Genomic DNA, 21,916 nt, shown 5'->3' with positions numbered 1-21,916 from the left:
CAAATGCGCTTTACACAATTGATGTGTGTATGGATTGGGATAACAGTTGTATGAGCCCCTAATAAAATGTTTAAAAAAAAAAAAAGAGTTGTATGAGCCCCCAATAAAACGATTAAAAAAAGAGCAGTGGATCAAGAATCTGCCTGGGTTCAAATCCTACCTGTGTCCCATACTAGCTCCATGCCATTAGTTTCTTTGTCAGTAGGGTAAGCTCATCAGCAGATTAACAAACCACCACAGTTTATATTTGTTGTCCTACAGAAATTATTAATAGCAACTCTTTAACACTACATCTTATCTTATGTAGTCTAAGAAATTCACAAAAACGTAATGAACATTCCATAAATGTTTATTTTATTAAATGAATAATTAGTGAAAAACATGTGTATTTATTTTTCTTAGACTCACACAGGAATTAAGTGTGAGGAATTAAGTGCAAGTCCCAGAGAATAAATATAAAAGCCATTACAGCATATTACCGAGGTCCATTTTCAGCACAGTGTTTTTCCCATAAGAACTTTGCCATTTCTTTAGTCTTTAAATGCAGCTAAATTGTAAGGAGTGTGTTGTTTCATCTAATTAGGAAATGAGACAAAATGAAGCCACATTAACAGCTGCCAGAAGAGTAATTTGGGACACTGGGTACACTGAAACTAAACAATGAAGGGAAGAAAATCAATGAAAAGTTAGTGTATAAATGTAAACAGCAAAATTGAAAACAGACCTAGGTAATTAGAAGTCCTTCAGTTAATGCAGTTTTTTGTTTTGAATTTTGGTGGGATTTGGGAGAGGGGGGCGGTTGAAGTAAATGTTCTTTTTGTTTGGCAAGGGTTATGGAATACTTTATTTCTGAAGGCAATCAGTGATGAATGGGAATAGTTTCAGCTTTTTTTCCCCTATAAGCTTTCAATGAACACCATTTTTTTTACTTCTAACAATTCTGAATAAAACTTTTCAGTTTCACATTAATCAGGTAGGTACTAGGCATGTCGTATGGTACTAAGCAAAATATTAAGTAAATAATTTGATCCTACGGTAACACGTATGGTAGACACTGACCTAACAAAATACTTGAAATATTTAAGATTTGTGAAAGGAAAGGAGAGGAAGAAGGGAAGGAAAAGCAAAGGAGGCAGAAGCAGCGCTCCAAAGGGAAGAAATTTTAGGTACAAAGAAGCTCTTTCACTAAGAATTTGCACTTAAAGGCATGAAGAAAAACCACACACACACACAAATAAATAAATAAATAAGAAAGAATCCACATGCACTTCCATACACTGCCTCTGTCCACCTGAATCCGATTTCCCCTTCTTCCTTGGCACACAGATAGACTACCACATTAGAGTTACAGTCTCCATTACAATCAGTTTTTGATGGAGTTCTAGCCAGTAAAGTCTGAGCTAAAGTTATATGTAGTGATATTGGACAATTGATAAAACTCCCTACCATTTCTCTTTCTCCTTCAACTTGCTGTATGTTAACCATGACAAGTCCTTATGTACAGACACATGACCAGATGGAAGAATTCTGGGCCTCTGAATGATGTCATGGAGGGAAAAAAAAAGTCACACCAAACTGAGCATCCAACATATCAAACTCAATCAGCTATTTTTCAGGTGTTATATGTTTCATTATAAGTCTACTTTTTTATTACACATTGATTTTTTTTCAAGTGATGCTTTAAAAAAATGTCATAATAAAAATCTGGTTTAGTAGGCAGGTGGCAAGAAAACAAGTATTACAACTTGGAAAAATAGGAAAAATCGTGTTATATAGTAACTATGTATTTTGTAAACTGCAGTTTGTGATAACTCATAAGGCACATTTAGTGCCTGCTGAACAAGGTGGTCTGGGAATGAATCAGAATGTTAACATGGTATGAGTGTCCCTGGATACTTAACTCGAGGCTTAAAAAAGAAGTGATTTTCCACAAGAAATCTATCATTTTGGTAAACAGAAATAAGAGGTATTAGAGAGAATCTAGAAACTTGAATTTTTTTCGTGGCTAAAAAAGCCAACTGCTCTTGTGACTCAGACAAAAGATCCACAAAAGGCTCTGCACTGTAGAGATCCATTAAGAATTTTCTGTTAAACAAAGCAGTAATGTCTGCTTTTCACCATGACAGGGTGGACAAATTAGACATACTTTTCTGTTGTTAACTACAGGAACAGTAAGGAAAATCTATGAAACAACTGTTTTCAGACTTAAAATAGGTTTTGCAGGATTGTAATATCTGAGAAAGGGTACACACACAAGAAAAGCCATATAATTAACTCACTTTCTGACTAGAGGCAATTCCTGAACCACAGTGCAAGAGGGGAAAATCCAGAGAGACTACATATTGTTCTTAGTTGAGGAGATATACACTGGAATTCAAGGAGCTCAAGACAGCTAGACTTTCCAGGGAGCGTACCAGAGAAAAGAGAGCTGTAAGGAGCATGAGCCCTGAAATTTTCTCAGGTTCCCCTGGAGTCATTGAATATATGTATGTATAGAGTAAAACTCCACATGCCTGAGTAAAAACAATTTCCAAACAATGATCTGATCTCACACAGAGCCGGGGACCATTCAAGTTCCCACCAGCTAAAATAGAGACCATGATGAATACAGGAACATTAAGTTGAGGAACCAGAAGACACTTTTCACAAAACCTAAAACTTTTTTTTTATCAATCTGATCTGCAAGTCCAACACAACATCCTACAAAATTCCACATGCAATTAAGTAACATTAAAATCATTAATCATTCAAACAAAAGCAGAAAATATGACCCCTTATCAAGAAATGAAATTAGTCAATATAATCTCAACAAGAAAGAGTAAGATTCACAGGTAAGGATAATTAAACGCTACTAAACATATAATCAGGCAAAGATTTAAAAGAAAATATGAGCATAATGAGAAAATAATGATATTTGAAGAAATAAAGGATAATGTGTTTTCAAATTTGAGAAAAACTATAAACTCGTAGGTCCATGAAGTTCAAAGAATCCCAAGCACACACAGTAAATCGCAAAGTCATGAGTTGGAACTGACCCAATGGCAGGGGATTTTGCTTTTTTAAATTGATGCAGATCAAAATCTGGGCTAATTAAACTGTTGTATATTTCTCTTGCTTTTTGTGAAGGCACAGGGAAACAATTAGTCCAGTGGACTAAGGACCCCCAAACATCAGTCTCTTGAGCCCAGAAGAGCTTAGATGGTGCCCGATTTCCACTACCAACTGCTCTGAAAGAGATCACCTTAGAAGGTCTTGAACAGATTGTGAGAAAATGCAGAACAAACTCAAAATCATCAAAGATCCCAGACTTGCTCATCAGATAGAGATTAGTGGAAGGACAATGACCCTTAGTCACCCTTCAGGTTTGGAAATGAATTCACCCCGATAGTTCAATTTTCAAACAGTAAACATCTCTATCTAGGGAACCATAACTGGTGAACAGAAGAATAATCAACTATTTAAGATCAAAGGGAAAGCATTTACCCAAGGACAAATTTAAGAAGGGTTAAGGAAGAAACAAAAAAGAATGGAAAGGAAACACAGGGAAGAAGTGGAATAAGGGATATTTCATTAGCGGGGATTGCAATCAATGAAATGAAACAAAATGTACATAGATTGTTGTACCAGAAAAAAGTGACCTGATTTATAAACTGTCATTCAGCTCACAATAAAGAAAAATACTTTCATTTGTGAAAAAAGGGAATTAAAAGATAAGTGGTTTTTTTCCCATGAGCCTATTTGTCAAAACTCATTAAACTTAACACTTAAATGGGTGCATCTCTACGCAAGTCTACTGTCAGGCAGCATCCAGGTAACCACAAGAAGTTGCAAGTGAGAGAACAGAGTTCGTAGCATGGAAACAAAGAAAGCAGATTTAACACTTCTGTCTAGAAAAAACTGTGGGTCACTCATTTGTACCTGTATTTACTAGAAGCAGATAGCTGAAAAACGTATTACCACTTTTTTGAAGAAACTGCAACTCCAAATTGAAAAAGCCTTTGCTTGTTTGAGTCTTAGACAACTTTTATGTCTTCATGTTTTAACAAGTAGAAAGCAAGCAAGCTGTAAAGGCTATCATAGAAGGCTGTTAGGAAGGTCTTAATCCTCCATGCCCACTTCAGATGTGGTCATAGAAGACAAGGGACATGGAAAAAACAAAGCAAACCGTATCATGAACTCACTTTCTGACTAGAGGTCATTTCTGAACCACAGAGCGAGAGGAAATAATTCAGAACAACTCTACATATCTTTCTTAGTTGAGCATACCCTAAGAAGAGCCAGGAAAGGCAATGGAGTGGACAAGGGAGCCCCCCTGGAAGATACAATCAGTGTCTAATAAAAAAATGTCACCACCTTATTTTAAGTTTAAAGTCTTCACGACGTCTAACCCATGTGATGCCACCATTGCTGTGGCCCTGTGACTGCTGCCTCTCATTCTTTCCTTTTCCCACAGGACGTTTTCTTTCAGATAACAGTAATTCACCATGCTCCACCCACAGTCTGCAGCAATCCCTGTGGAATTCTAACAAATACCTCAGACTGCCAAGTGGACCACAAAATGTTCTGACGCTAAACATCCAGAACAGTGATCCTGTTGGCAATGGCATAGAAACTCTTTTAACCAGAGTTCCAGCTGGTTAGTATATGATCAGTTGACACCACCAAATCACTCATTCAATGTCATCCTGCTTTCCCAAGCCAAATTCAAGTTCCTCTGGTCAGCTATCTTGCCCTCAACACGAATCTCTCCTACAGTAAGGGATTCCATGAACTCATTCGGCTCTGTTGTTGTTATTAGGTGCCATCGATTTGGTTCCACCCCTATGCACAACAGAAGGAAAGAGTACACGGCCGTGCACCATCCTCACATTTGTTCCTGTGCTTGAGTCCACTGTTGCAGCCAGTGAGGGCCTTCCTCTGGCGGGACCCGGTAGAAAACATGATTTGCATTACATAGACCACTACCCATGCCATTCACAGAAGCGGAGGTTTAAAAAAAATAAGTGTTGCTTCACTTATTCACACCAACTATCTACAAGGCAGATTGCATCTGTAGTTTTTCTGTTCATGAATCAGTAGGCACTAAAGAAGCTATTAATTATTAATTAAAACCTCAATGAAAGTGGCCACTGAAATATGGCTGAGTGTCTTGTGCAGACAGAGGAGCGCTGGTGCTGAGCAGTTTCCTGGAGGCATGCGTTGTCTTGAGGTACATGTTCCGGCACAAACTGCCTTTCTGCTGTGAATGTACTAAGTTACTAAGTGAATTTCTAGGACTACATTGCTAGTTCATTACATTACAAAGAACTCTTCCCGTGTTGTTCATGGTTTCCCCCTATGTCCTACTGTCTTAGACACTAATAGCTCCAGAATGACTACTTTTGGTAGAGATGATGAAAACTTAAGATTAAACCTGATGATTTGATCGATGAAAAATGTGGTCACTGACTACAGGGGATTTCAGGGTCAAGGTAACTTGGGAGTCAGTTCTCTAGAGGGGGCAATTACTTTCCACTGTTTTCCAGGCCTATTTGCTCACCATCAGGGGGCTGTACCATGCAAGAGTCATTAAATCTGCCCGGGCTGTGTTCTTCTGCTCCTCATTCTCAGTGTCACATTCAAGACCACTGTGGCTACTCATTCCTTCCTCAGGGGCAGTGAAAGCTCCTTCAGGCAGTATGGACTTTCCTCCCCAGTTTCAGAATTGTTTTCCAGATCAGTCAGTTACATTTCTTTCATGTGACATTCTTTAGCATTAGCTAAAGACGACCACTGCCCCCCTTTTCTCAACAGTAGGCAAGCCATTGAAAACTGCGACCACAACATCATTTGAATCCAAAGTCGTACACTACCCATCTTCGGCTTTTGGCAGAATATCACCGATACTGCCATGCATCAAGGCCAGAGGAAATTGTGCCTGCTCCCAGTTTGAGGATGCTTCGGACAAAGCTTGACAGCCTCCCTTTGAATGACTATTTTTCCCCAAGTCCACTGCTTTTCGAAGTCATAGGCCACCTGCTATTCTGGACCAAGATGGCTTGGGTGAATTACTCTTCTTATTTTTGGAGTGTCGAATGTTAACAACTGGCTAGTGATGACTTCGCCAGGAGCTCCATTCCCACATCCTGCAATCGGTCAGCATATACCAGGAGAGCTGCCTGGTCAGCAGGAAAAGTGTGTCTGCAAGTGTCCACAAGCAGCGTTGCAGCTTCATTTCTGACAGTGCACTCTTCACATCCGTTTTCCTACATCGAACTTCATCCATTTGCATTTTGAGTCTTTTTAGCATCTTTTAAGTCAGAGGGAACTCTCCACATGGCTTGCTGCTTCCTTTGATCTTTTTATTTTCAAGAAAATGATGCTTGGGTGGCAAAAGTGAAGCAGGTGGGTGAGCCTCTAAGCCGCACAAATTTTCCATACTGCTCCAGTCATTAGAAAGTCCAACAAAGGTATTAAAATTAAGGGATCCATGACTAATGTACTACTAGTAGTGGCAGAGCATACATGAGCTCTTCTTGACCTTCTGCTGCAGGCACCCACAGAGCCATGGTTACTTCCTAGAGATCCTGCAGCAGATGCATGCTCCATGCATCCTCCCTCATTGCAGCAACTCCATGTTGCCGTATTCCACATCATTTCCCCAGACCGAGTTTCTGCATCAATGTCATTTTCTTCTGTGTTTTTTGTTGCAGTTGACCTGGCTGAGGAACTACAGCCCCCTGGGTGATTTACTGCCTCCTCACCAACAAGATCCAGCCCCAGATCTCCATCTCAAAGCTCCTGGTGACAATCGTCAAGGTGAATCTTCTCCTCATCTTCTTCATCCTCTTAGGCTCTCATATATGCTGTAGTTGGACCAACCTGGAGAAGCACGTCAGCGCTTGAGCCAGACTTCTAACTTGCATCTCAGGGCCATCAGTGTTTGGGAGACTAAGATAATTATCTCATGGTGACATATCTCTGGATTTCTGAGTTCAAGAGATCAATGGTAAGTCTCTCTTTAAGATTATTTGCTAAACATAACTAGGCTGTGCGGCTTCCAACTGAGTAATATATCAACGCAGATCCTGGAAAGTTGGTGAAAGAACTTGAAACCTTGAAATTACTGTATCAGTCTGCCGGTTCATGTAGCCTTCATTTGCAAGTAAATCCAAACGGAAAAAATCTATTATAACCCCAGCATAGTCCAAGTTCAAAGTCAGGTGCAATTTCTCAAATGATATTTTTAGTAACATCATTGATGAACTATCTCAACATGGAAGTTTCAGGCAAGCCAACTGAGAGTTCCAGAAACACAGATAATTAGTTGCCACGAACAAATTCCATTTCCCTCTGGGTAAACTTTTAATCTCCAGCAAAATCATGACACTTGGAGACATGGAGAGGTGGACAATAAACAGGATCCGGTCTCTAGTACAAAGTGCTGAAATTCTCTAAAGCCAAAGTCACAGAATCAAAAGATGGCACAAATACAGTGAACCCTCGTTTATCGCGGTTAATCAGTTCTAGACCCTACCGTGATAAATGAAATTCCGCGAAGTAGGATTCCTTATTTGTAAATCAAATATTTTCATAGTTAGAGCATAGAGGACATGAAAAAACACCCTTTAGTCACCATTACACTCGTATTACCCAATTTATTAAATGAAAAAGGGAAAATACAGTAAAACATTTTGGATGTTACAATTATCATTTATTATTTATTATATTATTTATGGCATCAAGCGTGTACAGTATGAGCCAATCAGTGGCAGTAATGACAGAGCATGCGCTGTTACGCAAAAACCGCGATAGAGTGAAGCTGCGGAAGTCGAAGCGCGAAGTGGCGAGGGTTCACTGTACACGGGTAAAGTTTGGTGGAACAAGGGTGGTAACAAAAGATGCCACAGGCTCTCGATGACCTTGCTGAAACATCATGAGGATCTCTGAGCTCTTAGCTATCAATGCACTCTTACTGTGTGACTGCAACGGATGCCCCACCTCCTGAAGTAAGAATTCCAACAATTCTGTTGGTGTGAGAGGGGTCTTCTGACCCAGTAGTGTTAAAAGCTTGCCCTTCAGCTGTGTGTCTAACTGGGCAACCGTCATCTCAGCTGCATTGCTAATTTCTGAACATGCTCACCGTGCACATTTCTTACAGCCTCTACATTTCTTTCCACTCCTTGAACTAAGCATGACACACAAGCACAGGTCGACTACCTCCTCATTCACTTTCGTGACATGCTGCTCATAAATTTCTGCCAAATTCACCGTGCAAAAGTGCACACTGATGGCAGATCGACTTCTTACAAGTCCATCCAGCAAAGCACACTCTTTTCCATGGTGGTTTTTCCATGTGTGCCTCTCATGTTCTTCGTGTTTGCTGAGACTGCAGAGTTGAAGGGTACCAAGCTGTTGGGTTCCTTCCTCTGCTCAGGGACAGTTGACTAGCTCTCAGAGCTGACATGGAACATGGCAATGAGGACACTGGACTCTCTGTTCTGTCAGCCAATGCCTGACACAGCTGAAACCACAAAGCTTGGCATAGTGATGACATAGGTGTGCATCTATCTCTCAACTTCTCTGTAGAAATGAAACATCGGGAACCTCGGCGATGCTCTCCACGCTCCGCTCATCCCTTGCCTCCAGCCTTCCACAACCCTCGGAGTCCGTGGTGGCCAGCTCAGATGAGCCACAGAGAAAAGTCTGGCACCCACATCAGGAGGCCCCTACCACCGTCCCATCTGAGTGCCCCATCGCTCCGAGTTGGGCACCGGCTACCTTTATCCAGGCGCCTGACCTGGGACACAAGGGGAGAGCATGGCTACAGCTCCTTCCTCCCAACTCAGTCACCTGCCAGACCCAGCCATGCAGCCAGGGAGCCTGGGAGCCAGAGAGCCAGGGAACCAGGGAACCAGGGAGCCAGGGAGCCTGGGCACTGTGACATGGGCATGCACATCAAACCACTGCTAGAGCTTAGCAATCGTTGCAAGGAACTCTAATAAGACTGCTTCTAATGGCTCTGTGAAACATAATGAGTTATAACAGTGATCATCAATCCATGAATTAATATGCACCAATGATCCAGTGAAGCAGCCTTGGAAAAGGGAAAGTGTCAAAGGTTCTAAGAAAAGGAAAACAAGAATGAATGTAAAGCAAACGTTAGTTTTACTGAATTTATACCTACATGCTACATGCTTGCTATTAGTTTTTCTTTGAGGAAAACAAAATAATGAAGTCCCAAGCCCACTAGCCACAAGCTACTTTTTTAACCAACCAAACAAATTCTTTTTATATAATACTTTTATTCAGAAAAAACAAACTCACTGCCATCAAGTCAATTCCGACTCACGGCAACCCTGGAGGAGAGGGAGGGACTGCCCCGTGGGTTTCTAAGACTGTGCACCTTCAGGGGAGTAGAAAGCCTCTTCTTTCTCCCATGGAGCAGCTGGTGGTTTCAAACTGCTGGCTTTGTGGTTAGCAACCCAACTTGTAACCACTACACCAGGGTTTATTAAAAGTCAGGCTCTCTGTTTAGTACTCTGCACATATTAACTCATTTAATCTCATAACAACCCTACTAGATAGAAACTATTATTATCCCCATTTTACAGATGGGAAAACAGAGACACAGAAAGATTAAGAGTGTTGCTTAAGATGAAACATCTGGTAAGTGGTAAAATTCAGAAAGCAAAGCCAGGTTTGGCTCCAATTATTGTGCCATGAACCATTTGGCTATTCTGATTCAAAATGTATTTTTATTTTTGTATGTGTTATAGTTTCACTAATGTGAATGTGTATTAGGGCAGTTTCCTACAAATGTTTCTCTGTCATTTTAATAGAACAGCTTGTACTTTCATCTCAACATGCTGCCTGCTTCCTCCCCCTCTTGCCTTTCTGCCAGTCCTTTCTATGGTGCCATCTGGAATCATCTTTATTGTCACCAAAGCACTCCACCACGCTCAAGCTCTGGTCTAAACAACAGCTCTCACCCCCTTCTTTTTATTTAAACCGCAGTGATATTTTGGTTTTGTTTGTTTTCCTTTATGCCTCTCGTGGTAAGATTACATATGAATTCTCCCAGGCTACATAGAGCCCAGTGTTAGAGGAAAAGTGAGTGGAGTTAGGAAAAGCTTTTTTATCCTCCCATGCTTACACCAAATACCCAGACACCCATCAGCACTACACATACACACATTTAGAGCTAGCTTTACCATGATGGCAAGCCTCACTTCCTTCATTCCACCATTATTACCCAGGACAGCATCAATGCATGTGGAGATGATTTCTCCGCCTCTCTCTTTGTAGGTCCTGACCTCATCCTTTCACTCACTTTCACTTGCTCACCATTTTAGCAATTTCTTTCCATGACCATATTCTGGACCCTTCTCAACTCTTCATTATATACTCTAATATTCCACTCTTCCTGAGACTTCATCTCTGCTCTTTAGTCTCATCCAAAACCCTCATGCCTGAAACATCCTATTTACTTAAAAGCTCACAGATCCTGCTTGGCTTCACTTCCTTCCATTCTTCCAAGAATCTCAAGGACCAGATTTCCAATGATTATTTTGCCAATACCCTCAACTGCTGCTCCTATTTCATCTTCCACCTGACTCATCCCAAAAAATCCTGACCAGAAAGCAGGCAAGAATTTGTCTCCTTACATCTGCAATTGCTGAGTGTTTCTGGGAAATCAGGCAATGGACTTGGCCTCAATGACCTCCTACAGAACTGCCCACTTTCTCATTCCCCCATCCTTTCAATGGCTTTTCTGAATCTTTTTCTTCTTCTTTTTAAAAAAATCGTTTTATGGGGAGGCTCTTAGAACTCTTATCATAATTCATACATTCCTCCAGTGTGTCAAGCACATTTGCACATATGCCGCCATCATCATTTTCAAAGCATCCTCTTCTCACTTGAGCCCCATAACCACTCCCCACTTCTTCCCCCTCCCTCCCTCGCCCGCACTCCCTCACGAACCCTTGATAAGTTATGGATTATTATTTTCATATCTTACATCTTCCTCCATCGCCCCTCACCCACTTTTCTGTTATTCATCCCCCCAGGAGGGGGTTCTAGTTGATCCTTGTGATCAGTTCCCCTCAACGTCCCCTATTCCTCATGGTATCTCTACTCTCCTTTATTGGCCCAGAGGAGTTTATCTAGCCTGGATTCCCTGTGTTGTGGTCTCTTATCTGTAGCAGTGTGCATATTCTGGTCTAATCTGATTTGTAAGGTAGAATTGAGGTCATGATAGTGGGGGGAAGGAAGCACCAAAGAACTAGAGGAAAGTTGTGTGTTTCATCAGTGCTATACTGCACCCTGACTGGCTCATCTCTTCCTTGTGACCCCTCTATGAGGGGATGCCAATTGTCTACAGATGGGCATTGGGTCTCCACTCCATGCACCCACCCCCACCGCCATTCACCTTGGGTCTGGTTTTATTCTGGGTCTTAGATGCCAGGTACATGATCCCATCGACAGCGCATGATCACACAAGCTGGTGTGCTTCTTCCAGGTGGGCTCTGTTGCTTCTCAGCTAGATGGATGCTTGTTTAACTTCAAGCCTTTAAGACCCCAGATGCTATATCTTTTGATAATGGGGCACCATCAGCTTTCTTCACCACATTTGCTTATGCACCCATTTTGTCTTTGGCAATCTTTTCAGTAAGGTGAGCATCACAGAATGCTGGATTGTTAGAACAAAGTGTTCTTGTGTTAAGGGAGTACTTGAGTTGAGGCCTAATGTCCATCTGCAAACTTAATTCTTAACATGTACATATGAGTACATGGTGCTATTCCTCTCTCATATAAATGTTTACATATGTACATGCTTGTATTTAGGCCTCTATAAACGTCCTTTGCCTCCTCTTTCTTTCCTCTATTTCCTTTTTAATTCCCTCTTGTCGAACCATCATGTTTGGCATTCATTCGGGTTTAGTAATTCCTCACTCCTACATTGCCCTTGATTAAGCCCCACTAAGGCATCCTACAACCTTCCTTCCATTAATTTCCCTTCTATTGTTGTTCCCTTGTCCCTGGGTTGGTTCCCTCCCCACTACTCCCCACCACCTTACTTTCTCCCACCTCCACTTCTCCCATATTCTCCCATATCCTTCTCCCATATCTCCCATATCCTCCCGGAACCATTGGTCTTGTTCTTTTTGTCTCTGAATTATTTATCCTACCTATTTTATCTAGATAGAGATGCAGATACATTAATAAGTGCAAAAACCAGGCAAAGTCAAATAAAACAAGGGAAGTCAAAACCAACAAAACGGTAACAGCAAAAAACAAACACAAAACAACAACAAAAAAATGGAAAAACCTATAAATAGTTTAAGGTTTTTTTTTTGAGTGTTTTCCAGTCGAGTTTGAAGGGGTACCACACTCTGTCTCCAAAGTCTATTTTTGGTATTCCCCAGGGAGTTCATCAGTCTGCTCCTCCTGCAGCTCTGCTGCATGCCCTAAATTCCTCGCGCCAGCGTGATGGGGCCAGACTGTGCACTATTCCCACATTTTATCCCGTGTTGTCCCCACAGCATCATAGTTCAGTGCCAGGCGCCATGTCCTGCAGTGGGGCCAGCCCTACAGTCCTCCCCATGCGTTGTCTGCTCTGAGCGGGAACATCGTCTTTGGGGCTTGGTGGGTCAGGATGTCCTCTCCTCCCTCTCCATCCCTTTGCATTTCTCCCGTGTGCTCTAATCTGACATGCCCCTCTCCATAAGCAGTGCTGTCCTTTGAAGTACATTCTTCTGAGGGGGGAGGTGGGGACCGCATAGTTGGTATTGGGCCTAGCCCTGCAGACCTCTCTATTGGTTCCCTGGTACATGCCAGTATGTTGTATTCATGTCTTGGTCCATTGGATTGAAGCCTGGTCTTTCTCTCCCTCTCCTATGGAGATATAAACAATACCCTCCCCTTGGGTGGATTAGTGGCCTGCTACCGTCTACCCAGGTCTTTTTTCTCTCTCTCTTTCTTTCACCCTGTTATTTAGTTGGCTGCTGAACATATCCCTGGATTAGGTTTGGCCCCTGCCATAATTGCTCAACTTCACCCCAGGGATGTATGTATGTAGTAGCTTTTCCCCTGTACCTCGTTTTGTTTTGTTTTTAAGCTTACCTCAGTGGACTCATGTTGTACTACTTGTCATTTTGTGCTTAACTTACCTCACTTAGCATTATTTCCTTCAGTCCTTCCCACGCAGCAATGCACTTCATGCCTTCATCGCTGCCTTTTAGAGATGCGTAGTACTCCATTGTATGTATGTACCACAGATTTTTGATTCATTTGTCTGTTGATGGAAATTTGGGGTGTTTCCAACTCCTTGCAATTGTGAACTGTGCCGCGATGAATATTGGAGCACAGATGTCTGGCTGTGGTTTGTTTCTTGCCTCTTCTGGGTATATGCCCAGTAGGGGGATCGCTGGGTCGTATGGTAGCTTGATTTCCATCTATTTTAGATATCTCCAAATCGATTTCCATAATGGCTGTAAATACCTACAGGTCCACCAGCAATGGACAAGCTTTCCTATCTCCCCACAGCCCGTCCAACACTTGTTACTTTCTGACTTTTTTAATTGGGCTATCTTTGAGGGTGTTAGGTGGTTTAGTGTGCATTTTTAGTTTGCATTTTAGTTTGCATTTCTCCTACGGCAAATGATTGGGAACATTTTCTCATATGTTTATTGGCCATGCAGATTTCTGCCTCTGTGAAACTTCTGTTCAGGTCCTTTGCCCACCTCCATAGTGGACAGTTAGTTTTTCTCTTATTGTAAGCTTGCAAAGTATTGTAGATTTTAATAAAAAGGCCTTTGTCTTATGTGTCATTGCTAAAGATGTTTTGCTAGTCTGTGGGCTCTCTTATTACTCTCTTGGTGAATTATTTCAATGTACACAGGTGAAATATATTCAGTATATCCCACTTGTCAATTTGTGACTCCTCTCTATTTGTATCCTTCCCTATTTCTGATAGCCTACCTATTCCCTAGGATAATGGTTTATGTATTGGGATAGCATTAAACTTATATAGTGCCTTGGGAAGAACTGACATCTTTACTATATTGAGTCTTCCAATCCACGAGCATGGGATGTTCTTGTTGAGGTCACTCTTGCTTTCTTGTAATAGTGTTCTATAGTTTTCCTGTACAAATCTTTTGGTTTTTTAATCAGGTATATCCCTAGATATTTCAGTTTGTGCTTGGTTATTGTGAAGGGTACTACCTTTTTAATGACCTCTTCTGTGATCTGGTCTGATGTGTACAGCAGCCCGATAGACTTCTATTTGTTGATCTTGTATCCTGCCACTCTGCCATATTCCTCTATTGCTTCCAACACTCCACTAGTAGATTTTCAGTGTACAAAATTATATCACCTGCAAATAACAATAGTTTCATCTTTTCCTTCCTCAGGCAAATACTTTTGATATCTTTTCTTTGCCTTATAATGTTAGCTAGGACCTCCAGTACAGTGTTAAATAAGAGTGGGGACAATGGGCATCCTTGTCTGGTCCCCTTTTTCAGTGGAATTGTTTTCATCTTTTCTCCATTGATTATCACATTAGCTGTTGGTTTTTCATATATAGCTTGTATTATGTTGAGGAATTTTACTTCCATTCCTATCTTCTTGAGTGTCTTAAACAGGAATGGGTGTTGGATGTGGTTGAATGCTTTTTTCACATCAATCAATATTATCATATGGTTCTTATATTATTTCCTGTCAATATGGTGAATAATACTAATGATCTTTTGTATGTGTGTGTGTGTGTGTGTGTGTGTTTCATTCTTGTCTTCTTTCCACTCTTGGGCTATTGGTCTCTTGGGAGCTGTTTTCCCATTAACAGCCTCTGGGTGGAGTTGTTCCATGTGACAATCTCTTATTTGTGCTAGGTGAGTGTTGCTATTCGGGCTAGGTTTCTTTTTACGTACTGTTTGATTTTTTTTCCTTGTCTGGGAAGACTCTTACTTCACCATCCACTTAAGAGATAATTTGACCGGGTATGGTATTCTTGAGTTTGCATTATTTTCAATTTTGGAATATGTTACTCCATTCCCTCCTTTTCTTCATCATGTCCACTGATAGGTCTGAACATATTCTTATTTGGATACCCTTATAAGTGACTGTTTGTTTTTCCCTAGCTGCTCTTATGATTTTCTCCTCTTCCTCATAGTTGGATAATTTTTAAGTATTATGTGTCTTGGTGACTTCTTCTAGGTATTCAGTCTGACTGGTATTCTTTCAGCCACTTGATTGGTTGCCAGATTTTCATTTATTAGACTGGAAATTTTCCTCCAAAAATTCCCTCACTATTTTCGCTCTTGATTTCTTTGTTGTGTCTTGTTCCAGTAGTCCAATTATTCTAACATTGTTCCTATTCATAGCATCAGACATGGATCTCAGGTTTTCTTCAGCTTCTCTGATTGTCTTATTTGACTGCTTTCCCCGTTTGTTGAGGTTTGCTTGGTTATCCTCTAGGTCACTGGTGCGAGTCTCTGTCTCCTCAAGTTTGTTGGCAAAGTCTGTTAATTTGCTATTGGGTTTTGTTATTTCATCCCTTAAGTCTTGTAATTCCCATTTGTGCGTTGCTTTTATCTCCTCTAACATTTCATCCTTTTTCTGTATTGCTTCCCTCATATCTTGTATGACTCTAATCAGCATTCTGAAGATTTCTTTCTGTGGCAGTCAATGTCTGCTTCTTCTATGCATGTAGTTAAGCTCATGACTTCTTCTAGCATTGTCTTGTTTCTCCTGTTTTGTGGTTGTTGTTGTTGTTGTTGGGGCTGTTTCTTGTTTATTTGTTGTTTTAGAAGAGCCCTGTGCCATCTTCCAGTGAGTCAAAGAGCACTGGGCTCTCTCTTGGGGGACTCGTATGAGTGCTTCTATGAACTACCTGCAGGTAGCTGCACTGGGGGCGGAGGCAGCTGGATATTGCTGTATCTTCCTGTGGTTTCACTCTTACCCAAGCTGACCAGTATTCTATTATTTGGAATGTGAGTTGGATAGTCCTCTCATGAGACGCTTGTCAGGTGGTTGTGGGCCCACGATGGTTGCATGTTTCACTGGCTGTTCTCTCAGTAAGCTGTAGTGGTGGGTCTCACAGTGTGTGGAGTGCCTCAGATGGTGTGTGGTGTTTTCCTCTGCAACTGGAGTGCCATGGGGGGCGTGTGAGTGTACCCTCTTTGGTGTAAAGCACTGTATCTGTCAGTTGGAATTGCCCTAGTCAAAGAGATTGCCATGGAGGTTGGATGGATGTTCCAGCAGCAGTGTGAAGCACCACAGACAGTGGGCATGAGCCCCTCAGTCACTTGTAGGGCCTTGGGGTGTAGGCTGGTTTTCGTCCAGCTGTTTGAAGGGGATAGCCCCCATCTACTTGGGGTATAGTGAAGGAGGTGTTTTCTTCTTACACGATGGTCCTCCTCTTTCTTTTTCTCTGTATCTCCTCTGAATCTAAGTTATTTCTCAGCAAAAAACCCAGCCTCCTACTTACAGAAAAGAATCTGTCAAAAGGCAATAAATCTTTGAAATTTTTCCCCATATAACTAAATAATTTCTACGTGCACATATACTTTTCTTCCTTTACTTGTGTCTCAATGACAGTAGTTATTCTACCTTAAGTTTATAGCAGGCAGCCAAGAAGTGTTGGAGTTGTCGGCCGGGGTAGGGGGTGGGTTACAAAGGGCTTAAGGATAATTATAAGAAAAGATTTGAGGAACAAAATAAAGATGGAGGGAAAGAAAAAACAGAGAGAGTGGGAGGAAGGAACTCTAAAAGCTATACTGGTAGAATGAATGTCTAACAGAATTTTAGAAGGGGTAGGTTTTTGTTTTATTTTTAACAGTCACATTCTATTTACACTACTCAAAGTAACTGTATTGCTCTAGCTTTGATAGCTATTTGGGAATATCTTATAGAATGAGCTTTTACAGAAACTTTTTCTTAAACGTTAATGAGGATGTTAAAAAATGCATCATTATATAAGAATTTGTAAATAAGATGTAACAGTACAAGCGACTACTAATTAAATTTTAAATTCTTTTGAATTTTGAAACAAGAAAACATCGGGGCACAATTGTTCTATAACAGTAAGAAATCACTTTAATTTGTTATTTCTAATGTAAATAGCAGTGCAGAACAAATCAATATATTAATTTAAAAGAATTATAAGATTCATTTTGTTTATTTTTATATAAACTCAGAGAAAGAGGGAATGTGTCTTTATTGATTTCTTGGATATTTTTTAAATTTCCTATCATGAATAATGTTGCTTTTCTACATCCACATTTTAACTCCAGAAAGAGAAAGTCAGGGAAAGTTCAAACTTGTTCAAATAATGTCTTTATAGTGACCCCCAGTGGCAAAAGGTATGAACTTGTAAGTCTTAAAAATAGATAAACTAGCTGTCATCCAGGTGGGTTTCCAAATTGAAATCTTTTTTTTCCCTCCAAAAGCTTTATTGAGATAAAAGCCACATATACACTTCCATGGTGAAGTTTGTCTTAAAGAATTACATATACATCATCACAACCAGTTCTACTGCACTCTTCCTCCTACTCTCATATCTATTATTTGCTCCCCCACCCACTCAACCTTCACCACCTCATATCTTTGATAAGCTATTGCATCAGTTATTGTCTCTATGCATCTGTTCCTTTGGTGCTTTATGAACTGGGAAACAATGCAGAAATAATAAAGAAATAAATAATTAAAAAGAAAAACAAACAAAAATGAAGAAAGAGTAAACAAACCACTGGCAATATTAAAATAAACCAGAGAGAAATTTTCTGTAGAAGGACAGTCACAAATATATTTAAGCCTAGAGCAAATTCAGGATAGGTCAAGAGGGAAGTCGGCTGACCAAGTCTTGACAGTAGCAGAAAGCTTCTTCTCTCTCCCTTGTAGCAATTGGTAGGTTTGAATCTTACAGAGGATAGCCCAACAAGTAGCCTACCATGACACCAAAGCTCCGTTGTCAGTTTTAGCAGTCCAAAGACCAGTTTTAATGGTCTTTCACACTAGCAAAATCTTGATGATAATAAAAATATGTTCCATTTTGGGGAACTTCCTATTTGTCAAAGTACCTTCATATTTTCTCTTTGATAATGCATCCCACCCCCGCTGGCCCCCCAAAAGTACATAGGACATTATACTTGTCTTAAAACTTTTAAATGACAGAATCAAAGAAAGTATGAATATAAATATATGTTATTTTGGATTGACTAGAGAAACAAATTCATAGACACTCATATCTACATAAGAAAGTTTTATATCAAAGAGTAAGTGTATAGTAAAAAAAATCTCAGCCCAGTCTAGATCAAGTCCACAAGTTCAATATTAACCCATATGTCCGATACCAGTCTTTAAATTCCTCTGCAGATGCACGCAACACATGCAATGATGATGAGTGCAGGAAGATCGCAGGCCACTGGGTGGAGAGTCTTGTGGATCCATTGGCGGTGGAAGCATCTTAGAGCTGTCTTGGGTCTCCACATGGCTTCTCCAGGTCCAAGACTCACTCCCATCAACATAGCTCCGTCTTGCTTGTCAACAGGAATGTCTCGCAGGGAGTGTCTGTGTCCTGCCTCCAGGAAGACAGAAGTTCCCAGAATCCTCAGGAGAAGGCCATGCCTACACAGAGGCCTCAAAATTATCTGTGACCTGATTGACAGGTTAGATTCCACCCCTTCGCAAGTTGACAGATCATGTAACTGCCACAGCATACATTTGCATTCAAGTCCTAAATATATTCTCTTTCATAGTTACTTTTATAATCCAGGTTATTTAATTTTTCCCAATTAAGGATAACATATCAAAGAGTATAAGCTTTAATAAAAAGCATTTTTAAACTAACTAGGGAATTTTTTGTCATGTTTTCAGCTCATATTAAGCATCAACTTGCTTTGAAAGTTGTCTTTATATTTCGGCAAGATCATTTAGCAACGTACAGATGAAGTATTCTCTTTGTTGATGGGCTGAGTTATAATATGAGAAAATTTGACTGACTTGAACTTTATATGCACATGACTCTTAAAATCCAAGTAAATAAAATGAAAAATGGCAACATGAATTTTAAAAAGGCATATGAGTCTCAAACTTCAGATTTTATTATTATGGGTGTAAGCTCATCCATAGGTGCCCATCAAAGTCCTGATCACACTGGTTTGTAAAAGTATGTGCATTTCTGATACCTGCATTCATAAAGCAAACACCCACCTTATTCCTTGTTCAAGTCTAGTAAAAAGTACACACTCAACTTAAAAGCAGGATAAATTGAACAATTTCATGTTAAAATATTTCAAAGATCACAAACGTTTTGGTCTTAGGTCTCTATTCTTATACATTTTCCATTGGTGGCGGGGTAGTTCTGATTTTATGAGTCTCCCTCACCATTAGAAATACACTTAAATACAGGTCTCCTTTAAAAATCAGTTATTTTAAATTACACATGGAAATTATTTCTTCTTAGGTAATAAGAACTCTTTATTAACTAAACTAATATCAAGTAGGATTTGGTTGCTCAATGCCATTATTTCACATTTTTTAGTCTTTTTAATTTGGACCAATACTTAAGCTAAGATTTCGAAGGTAAAATGGGAATCCAATTTAGCATACGAATAGCTGCAAAGACTGATAAGATGTCTGAAAACAGGTTTTCTCCATGGATTGCTTTTATATTTGTATTTCGTGAACATACCCATATTTTAATGTTGACTTAATGCCTGGATGCTTGAAGACTCTGTTTAATTTAACAGTGACTACCCCAAATGACAGAAAAAAACTGCCTGCTAAATGTTGTCAAAGGTCAATAGAATATCAGTATACACTACTCATAAGCTTCAATTTCTTCCAGATTAAAGAGAGAGTCTTTCTGAAAAACAAAAGCTTGAGGAGGGAGGTAGGACACTTGGACAAATAAATAAATAAAGCAAATAAGGAAGTCAGCCTCTAGTTTAGTGGTAAATTTTGGCCCAACTCACCAATCTCAAGAGGAAATAGTGCCCTTTATCAACAGCAATCCTGCTTGCTGTGTGTTTGTATGGTTTGGTTTCTGTTCCAAGATTTCTGGCCACACTAGATATAGGAATGAAATTCATTGGGTGTGAGATAAATCACTATGAAAGAAATTCTCAGACACATTTGCTTTCCTAGTGAGGCCTTTGAACAGTCCTCTACTGAAGATGAAAAGCTTGATGGGGCAGGCTCAAATACTGCTGTGCCTGCAAGATAAAAGGGGCAGTGACAGTCTTCTTGGATAATGAACACAGGCTCAAGCCATAAATCGACACCACCCCGGACTATTCGGCTTTCCATATAGAAAATGTGGGTGTCTTTTTTATGAACTGCTCAGCTAGAGTACAGGAGCATCTATAAAATACATAGATGTTAGAGTCATTTCTAGCCATGTTGAACAGTATCTGACCATTAGAGCCTACCAGGATAGATGGATATGAAGACATAATAAATAAATCCAATATGATAAATTCTAACTTCTCACAAATCAGTCTTACAACTCACCTCGTGTGCATTGATACCTTCTGCCTTTGCTACCACTACAATTTACATAACAGAGCCCTGCTCACCATCGCATTCTCTCCTCTACCTGTCCTGCCTTCACCTTGCATCTCCTGTATTTATCCCATCTCTGTCCTGCAACAATGATATTCCCTAGGATCACAACTTTTACAGCACACATGCTGTAATAATAACTCCTTTCTTTCAGAGAATTCTCTTGGTCTTATACATCTCACTGCTCTGCTTCCCTCTGTATAAAACTTGAAAGAGCTGTCTCTACTTCCTCATCTTCAGGTCTCTCTTGAACCCTCTGTAAACATACTTCCTTACCAAACCTTCTTACCAAGGTCACTGGTGACTTTCAGGTGTCAAATCTAATGGCCAATTTTATGTCCTCTTCTACACTAGATGAGAATGAAAAGTTCTAGCTTAAAATCAAAGGTAATATTGACTTAGACCCAGTTCGGTTCAGGCAAGAAGGTTGCTTTTTTTTTTTTTTTTTTTTGCCACTACTGCATCTTCCAGCAAGCAATGCAAAGAATTGGGCTAGGTGCAAGTCCATGGAAGAAAGATGCTGCTGTCTGCTCCAATACAAATTGACAGTCTGGGAAAGACTGCATAGGGTCATTATGAATCAGATTTGCTTCAATAAGAGGATTTTTTGTTTGTGTTGTTTGTTTTTTAATTGTTGTTGCTTTGTTTTTTAATGTAATCTTTTATGAAAAGAGCCCTGGTGGCACAGAGGGTTAAGCAATGGGCTACTAACCATAATGTGGGTGGTTTAAATCCACCGGTTGCTCTGTAGGAAAAACACGAGGCTTTTTGCTCTCATGAAGACAGACAGTCTTGTAAACAGGAAGCATTTCTACTCTGTCCAAGTGGGTTACTATGCATCAGAATCGGTTCAATAGTCGTGTGTTTGGGTTTTAATTAGTTATTTCTTTCTTTGTTTGTTTTGGTCTTTTATGCCTGTGTGAGCCTGGGATGACCACAGAAACAAATTCAGGGAGAATCATATGTGTTTAAGAAAGAACTTTGTATAAAAGAGCAATTGTGGACTTCTGGGAAGATGGTGACGGAATAACACATACCAAAGGGACTCTGCAGAAATCAGCCAGGAGATTTGCTCAGAGGGAAATTCGACACTGCTGGATTGCAGGAGAAGCATCATAAAGATAAGTAGGCACAGACACACAAGGTTTTGAGGGGCAGGGGGGGTCTTGCCTTACCACAGTGGAGGCCAGCTAGGGTTTGATCTTAGCCCTGCCACTGTCTCAGCTGGAGCTGGGACCATTTGGAGCCCTTGAGGGGGTTGAATATCATCATAGCTACAGTTTGCTGCTGCCTGGGTTGGGGTAGGGACTAAACCCTTGTAGGCCAAAGGGCTTGGATTGGGGTTCAGCTACATTGTTACTTTCGTTTCCCT

General features: G+C 40.4%; 1 protein-coding gene and 1 pseudogene across 8 annotated transcripts in view; both read right to left on the bottom strand.

Moving 5' to 3' along the window:
* Window positions 1–21,916, bottom strand: part of DNM3 (dynamin 3) — a 731,348-nt gene that overhangs the window by 511,641 nt on the left and 197,791 nt on the right. The gene's annotated exons all lie outside the window — the stretch shown is intronic.
* Window positions 5,505–13,241, bottom strand: LOC105978988 (annotated as a pseudogene).

This window comes from Echinops telfairi, unplaced genomic scaffold (genome assembly GCF_000313985.2).
Source record: "Echinops telfairi isolate 266 unplaced genomic scaffold, ASM31398v2 ScPeMD7_7424;HRSCAF=8462, whole genome shotgun sequence".
In the NCBI taxonomy this organism is placed as follows: Eukaryota; Metazoa; Chordata; class Mammalia; order Afrosoricida; family Tenrecidae; genus Echinops; species Echinops telfairi.
Note: the sequence above shows the minus strand (reverse complement) of the source record. Positions and strands in the feature narration are given on the sequence as shown.